Source organism: Sitodiplosis mosellana, unplaced genomic scaffold, assembly GCF_009176505.1.
Source record: "Sitodiplosis mosellana isolate CC-2019 unplaced genomic scaffold, AAFC_SMos_1.0 Smas_scaffold_2746, whole genome shotgun sequence".
NCBI lineage: Eukaryota > Metazoa > Arthropoda > Insecta > Diptera > Cecidomyiidae > Sitodiplosis > Sitodiplosis mosellana.
Genome location: NW_022597988.1, coordinates 1 through 8,086, shown reverse-complemented (window position 1 = coordinate 8,086; position 8,086 = coordinate 1). Strand labels below are relative to the sequence as shown.

At 37.1% G+C, this 8,086-nt stretch overlaps 1 long non-coding RNA gene across 1 annotated transcript; it reads left to right on the top strand.

The window, feature by feature from the left end:
• The first annotated feature begins 291 nt into the window (after nucleotides 1-291).
• Nucleotides 292-652, top strand: LOC129571533 (uncharacterized). Its single transcript, XR_008688296.1, has 3 exons — nucleotides 292-353; nucleotides 450-465; nucleotides 563-652. It is a non-coding gene; the product is annotated as an uncharacterized LOC129571533 (long non-coding RNA).
• The last annotated feature ends 7,434 nt before the right edge of the window (nucleotides 653-8,086 follow it).

The window sequence follows — 8,086 nt, the reverse complement described above, 5'->3', positions numbered from 1 at the left end:
ACGTTCATTGCTTTCCGTATCAGATTTGGATTAGGTGGGCCAAAAAATCTTAGAAATGAGTCACCGCTTTTTGGGGGAAATTTTTCTTTGAAATTTGTTGCATAGTGTTAGTAGACCTCAATTCGTAAATTCCATAACTGAAAAATACCACAATTCATCAATTATACGTTGCAGTGCACGTGTCAGCTATTGGTAGATGAATGGTATAAAAGAGGCGCCACCGCATAGGGAAGACCAAAAGTATCTCTCCTCAAATTATCATTGTGCAACAGGTTAAAACTATGTTTCGTTGGCAAATTAAAATGAATCTACTACACGGTTTGTTTTTGGTGCTATTTATCGTTGAATTTTCGGTAAGTTTTTTCTATTCCTTTATCATTTTCATTTTTATCCAACAAAATGCGATGTTTCTGTAGAATTGAAAGTGAACACGAAATTTCTGTTTCTAGGAACTTCAAGGAAAACGTAAGACATTTTTGGTTTTCGAACACGCTTTTTATTATTCCAAAAGAGTTTTCAATTCGGAATTTCAACCTTTTTTTTCTAATGAACAAATGAACAGATGGCTTTTTCTCGCAAGCTCTTCTCAAGGGCGAAGTAATTGAAAATATGTCACAGGCAAAGTTTGTAGCTGGAATCTATGCCCCTACAAGTAAGTCAGCTTTAGAATCATTTTTATTATTTTTTTCGTGTGAATTTTCTATTCAAATATTCTATCAATTTTGTGTGTGTTCATTTTTGCTTGTACTGAGACGAAACGATTTTATTACAGAATATTTGTATGCATTCAAAGACAAGTCAACTGATGCTGATAGAGCAATGCTGTCTACATGTACCGCATTTATTTTGTCAAAAACGGAAATTATCACGAATGCTCATTGTGTGGCTGGCGCTCCATATGTTTATGTGGTAACTGGTACGAAAGTTGCATTGGAAAAAAACCTAATCAAAGTCGAAAAAGAGAACATTGCATGGCACCCTCATTATAGTCATTTAATTGTTGGTGCATTTGATATTGCCAAAATTACACTGAAAACGCCGTTAGAATTCAGCGATACCGTTGGCAGTATCAAACTCGTGGACAAGGATTACAAATTGAATAACACATCAGAAGTGGTCACTGTCTATGGGTATGGCGTGTTGAATCTACCAATGGTATTGAGGCGTTGCGATGCGAACTATATACCCGATGTCGAACGGGCCGACACATTCGACCCAGTTCAGACTTTGTACTTTACCACTGGCGAAGCTACGACCGATGGCGAAATTCTTACACCTGGCGATTCGGGTGGACCAGTCGTTTCAAAAACAAATGGCAAAATCGTGGGCATAACTACGAGTGTAAATGGAACAACAGGAGGCCGCGGAATGTTCCTCCCAATTGCATCATTCCTTGGTTTTATCCATGATCCAAAGGTATCTAATCTCAATGCCCCAATTTGCATTTCAATAACGCGAACAAAATGTATTTTTGCTTTTATTTCAGAGCGTGAAACCACTTCCACCTTCGCTCACACCCAACGAAGCTAAATTCTTAGCCGATATAGTGGTACAGGGGAGTAAGTGTGCATTCGAAATTTGAATTAAATCGAATAATTATCTGGTTTTCAAAGTCACTTTTAATCTTCATTTTTTTTTCGACGGCGAAAAAGGAGATTTTCCATGGCTTATAAACCAATACTCATCCTGAGATCTTTTTCTATTACAGAATTTCTCACCGCTACCAAGGAAACATATGCCAATGCCGACGAAGATGATCAAATACAATCTAATGCAATCATTTTGTCGGAAACCGAGATTTTGACCTGTGCACATAATGTGCACGGCGCCCCATATCTCTATGTAATAGTAAATAAACTATCAAGCAATCCTACAAAAATCAAAGTCACTGAAGACCAAATAGAAATTCATGAGAAATACGCAGTGTTCGGATTCACATTTGACGTTGCCAAGATTACACTTAAAGAACCGTTGGAGTTCAACGAGAACGTCGGCAGCATCGATTTGGTGGACAAAGATTACAAATTGAATGACCCGTCTGAAAAAGTCTCTGTCTATGGTGATATGACATTGGAAGGAACAATGAGAACGAGACGTTTTGATATAAAGTATTTGAATGGCGCCATTTGCAAATCGAAATTGGGCGATCTATTTGATGCAAATCATTTGATGTGTTACACTTTAGATGAAAGCATGGGAACTCCCTGTTCGTTAGGAGGACCAATGGTTTCGAAAAAGAATAACAAACTCGTGGGCATCACCATATTTCGTTCGCATGGTAAGCCAGTTATTTTTCAACCGATTGCACCGTTGCTCGATTGGATCCGGAAGCCAAAGGTGGAACGTAATAAAAGAAGAAGAATATAGGCTTGAAAAAGGGGTTTCAGGCGCCTGAAAAAGCTGAATACCGTCCCTTTTGTTGTTCCTGTCATTTGATGTTCAACAAAAGAACCGAATAAATTTGAACATTTGAGAAAAATGCATTTTAGTTTTCATTCGCCCATGCGCAGTTACGTGATTATCTGAAGTAATTGCGATATATATTACGGCTTGCAATGCACGTAAAAATTGCACGTAAGTGTGAGCGAGATAGCATGAGTTTTGGGTATCCCAGTGAATAGGTTCTACGGAACTGGTGAAATGATGGCTCGGTTTTGGAGAACAAAAGTGTACACAAAAAACAATGAGTGTGTGCTAAAACAATCGGCAACAGCCGAAAGTAACCAATTTACGAACCAGTTACATCTGAATTTAAAATGTTTTCGAACGTTTTCCATTTTTTTGCTATCAATTTCCACATATTGTATCAGCTACACGTATCCATCAAAGCAATTTTGTTATTGAGCTTCATTGAATGTTTGAACATGATTACACTATGAAACAACCACAAAGAATAGAACTTATTTCCAAGGTTTTTGGGCCACTTTATCCGAATCTGGCACGTCTAGTTTTCGAGATACACTTATTGCGGTTTCCTCATCAGATTGGGATTAAGTGGGCACAAAAACCTTGGAAATGAGTCTCCTCTTTTTGGGGGAAGTTTCTTTTCCAAAATTTGTTGCATAGTATTAGTAGCTACTAATCTAGTCAAGACCTCAATTCATAAATGCCATAAGTGTAAAATAATACACTTCAACAATTATTCGTCGCAGCAGTTAATGTGTCAGCCATTGATAGATGAATGGTATAAAGGAGGCAGCACCGCATAGGGAAGACCAAACGAATTCAAAGGATCTGCTGAAGAAGTTCAAGTCAATTCTCTACTATCATTATGCAATAGGTTAAAACTTTTTTCGTTGGCAAATTAAAATGAATCTATTGAGTGGTTTGTTTTTGGTGCTATTTATCTTTGAATTTTCTGTTAGTTTTTTCTATTATTTTGTCATTTTCTCTTTCATTCAACAAAATGCGATATTTCTGTAGAACTGAAAGTAAACACGAAATTTCTACTTCCAGGAACGAAACGATTTCATTACAGAATATTTGTATGCATATAAAGACAATTTAACTGATGCTGATAGAGAAACGGTGATTGTATGTACCGCAATTGTTTTGTCAAAAACGGAAATTATCACGAATGCCCATTGTGATGTCTCTATATGCCTATATAGTAGCTGGTTCGGAAGTTGCATCAGACGAAAATCAAAAAATCAAAATCAAAGTCGAAAAAGAGAACATGGCATCAACAATTTTTATCACAAATGACATTTTAACTGAACACGCAAAAGCAAAAACACTTATAATTTGTAAAAACAAAATCGAAATTTCGTTGAGAATCACCTTATTGTTTTTGTTATTGCAGCACAAAAGATACACAATTGTGCTTACTTAAAGTGAATGCGCATTTCGAAACGCTCGTTCATCATCAGCACTGACACGAATCTCGATTTTTGCCGGTGATTTGCGAGACAAAAAAACGACAACACACCAACACAAAGCAAAACAGCTGGATCAGCAACAACAAAACATTCGCCGCATCAAATCAATGCAAATAAGCAGGACTGTATGTTCCCGCTTCCCGCATTCAATGGTGCCATCAACCATCTCTTTCTCGATGTAATAACTTTCATACGCATCGAGTCTGCTCTGTCTATTGAAATTCTTAATCGGTTCGATGCTATGGATGCTATGGTCACTTTCATCGATTCCATGTTCACTCTCCACTACATGTTTAGCAAACGCAGACTCTCTCATTTTCTTCTTCTTTGCACAGTTACAATGTTCTTTGTATCGAACTGCTATGCTTCTTTTTGTTTGCCCAATATAGCGGCGCTTGCACACACCACATTCGATCGCATAAATACCCGAATTCAAATTGTCACTAATTTTATCTTTTGTCGACGCGAAACGACTTTTCATTTTGTGAATATTTTGATAAACCGGGGTTATATTGTGTTCCCCTGAACGATTCTTAATTCTACTCATAACACCAGGTACATAACAAAACACTTCGCGTTTATTTTCACTTAATGTCCCGTTATTCTGTTTGTATAGAGTCGTATCAAGATTTTGTGCTCTTTTCGCGTATGTTTATTAATTAAATAATAATTTGTGGATTCGATATTGTGCCGTGTGAAGAACGAAAGAGCGGGCAATGCGGTGACGACGGCAAAGGCAAAATATTTGCGGAATGAAATTCGTCATTGTTTTCGTAAATTAGCATTTAATGAACGAACTTTGTATGCACTTCACCTGAAAATTGTAAGACATATGAATGGTGCGATGTATTTTCAATGGTCTCAATACGTAAATGATTGTAAAGAACGTTTATCAGTGAAACTTGAAAAGAAAATTTCAAATCAACAGCAGAAATTTGACAATTTGATTGCTGAAAAAGAAGAAAAGAATAGAAATAGTTTCTCTTCGGGATGCGAGCCACAATTTATTGAAAATTATGTGATCAATCAATCGAATGAAACGTTTACGGAGACCGAAAGTGTAGTGGGTATTGAGACGATGCTCAAGTATAAACCGTACGATGTACAAAAAAGCATCAGAGATAACCTGGCGATTCGGGTGGACCAGTAGTTTCGAAAACAAACGGCAAAATCGTGGGCATGAATTACACGGCAGGTGGTCGCGCAATGTTCCTCCCAATTACGTCATTCCTTGGTTTTATCCATGATCCAAAGGTACCTAGTCTCAATTTCTAGTTAGACACCAATTTCTAGCATAGCTAGTTTGTTCAAATCAGTTCAAATATGCGTTTAGTTTCTTCTAGTTTTTCTAGTATACAAGCAGAAACGCAAATATTCTGCTAGTATTTCTAGTATCTACCATTGATTCTTCCACAAGTATAGTATTGCCAATGCATTTCTTAAAGAAGGATTAACGGTACTTTTTGTAAACGAAACATTTGAACTCCATAAGCAAAGCATTGGCAGTATATTTTGAATGGAAGAATTTGTTCATATAAAAACCACTGCCAATGCTATTCTTATGGAAGAGAGATCACTCAATTCTTTTCACAAATATTCTTCTAGTAACTTCTAGTATGCTCAATTTTTGCTAGTTTTCTTCTAGTGTTATTTCGTGTCTACCCCCTAGTGGCCGCTATATCGGTACCGGGTAGTAAGTTTGCTTTCTAATTTTGAATTAAATCAATTTATAATGTTTTTCTTAACGTCACTTTTAATCTTCATATTTTTTTTTCTTTCGACGGCGAAAGAGGATATTTTTCATGATTCATAAACCAATACTCATCCTCTAACCAATACTCAAGCATATGCCAATGCCGACGAAAATGTTCAAATACAATTTAATGCAATCATTTTTTTGGAAACCAAGATTATGACCTGTGCACATCATGTGCACGGCGCCCCATTTGTCTATGTAATAGTAAATACACTATCAAGCAATCCGACAGAAATCAAAGTCACTGAAGACCAAATAGAAATTCATGAGAAGTACGCATTGTCTGGATTCGCAGTAATTTTTCAACCAATTGCACCGTTGCTTGATTGGATCTGGAAGCCAAGGGTAAGACGTAATGTATTGATCGTAGTGATCGTTTCCGTCAATTTCTTCACTGATTTCGATAATAACAAAAAATCATTTCTGTTCTACGTTAGAACATCAGCTTTGAACCTAAAGCGCTTGCTCCTGAAGAAGCTCAATTTTTGGCCGATGTACAAGTCCCTGGAAGTAAGTGTGCATTTAAATATGTTTCAGTATCTATCCACTTTTCATATGCGCCATTACTGCTTGTAGTTGCGGCCATACATCATTGAGGCTAATGGCGATTTATTTGTGTTTTTATTACAGAGCTATTGGGAGTGTGAATTAATTCCTTCGCATTTTTTACAAAAATTGAAGGTTTATTCTGAAAAAATGATATAATATTTTTCATTCGAAGTATCGGCTATCGGAAGCGGCATCCTTTGCCCGTATTCCAGGCAATTTATAGAATACATTTCGAAAAAATAACGGTACTTTTGACACTATGAAAGGATCGACCCATTTTTCGAGGTTTTGAAAAAAAGCAAACCCTTCTCCACTTAGGTGATTCTGAATCATCTGAAACCAGTGGTAAGCAGAAGCTTCAATGTCTGGAGAATACAGCGGGGACTTTGCTTCTTAGAAATTTTTTCTCTTTCTCGGTGAAAATTCACTAAAAAAATTTGCCTGAAAGAACCAATTTTTTGAATATTCAGCAAATTTTTAAATTCCGCTGTCAGAATTTGGTATATAACGATTAGTTATTATTGGTAACGACCATATCTAACATTTTGATATGATTTTTCCTCCGCACAACGAACCATATCTTCCCCACCCCCGCATATTTGGCAAATCACTCATTTTCGAGTGATCGATTGCGGCGCCCTCTATAACGACGGGGAGCAACGATCAAAATATGGTTTTATGTGTTTAGGTCTATTGAAAAGGGTTCATTCTTCATAACCAGTGCTAACCCGACACAAGAATAAAAGAATTTTCCCATTTTTTCTGTGCGAAAAAACCTGCTCCCGCAAAAGTCGATTTGAAGACTCGTCGATCTTCCATTACAGGGTGAAAAAATAAAACATGTTGGACTTCAGAAAAATGGAACATACTGAAAAAGATAGTATTTTGACAGTACTTTAACATGCAGGCCACAATATTGCCCTATGCGATAAGTACTAGTTACGTCATCTTCAGAAAATGCGAAGGAATTATTTTACACTCCCAATAGCTACCGTGTTCAAAGCTACCAAGCAGACAGACTTAGTCACTTGTAACGCATTCATTTGATCGCCAACGGAAATTGTGACCAATGCACATTGTGTGCACGGTGCTCCATACGCCTTTATAAAAGTTAATAAACTAGGAAAAGATGCAAAAACAATTGAAGTTACTCGCTATCTGGTCGCGATAGCAATTCATAAGGATTATCGAGTTGGTAAACACGGAACGTTCTGAAAAATGGTTTGTATGGCACACAGAAACGTTTATGATTGAAACATAACCTCACTATTTCTAAATACTATTGAACGTTTATTTGTCATGACACGGGTTCATAACAATCATGTTTTTTATCGGGGTTAAAATCATCCAAAATAATGTCGAAATCGTCTACAAGTCCGATCTTACTTTTTGGCGTGAATTCCGTCTCTTTTTTTGCCCCTGCCATTTGATGTTCAACAAAAGAACCAAATAAATTTGAAAATTTGAGAAAAATGCATTTTATTTCTTATTCGCCCATGGGCAGTGACGTGATTATCTGAAGTAATTGCGATGTATATTACGGCTTGCAATGCACGTAAAAATTGCACGTAACTGTGAGCGAGATAGCATGAGTTTTGGGCATCCCAGCGAATAGGTACTACAGAACTGCTGAAATGATGGCTCGGATTTATTCATAGCGTTTTGGAGACGATGGACACATTATTTTTTGCCGAATTCTGCTCGGAAATGCGAGTTCTGGCCATGTCTAGATTTTACCATATAAATCAATGTATAATTGCAGCCGCGCCGTGCTCTGACCTCAGAGATTTTCATACAACGAGAATTTCAAACATATTAAGAAGTTGTGATGCAAAGTATATGTCATCTAAGCCACCAAATCAGGCAGTGTTCTTCATGGCCGGTGGAGATACGCCATATGGTG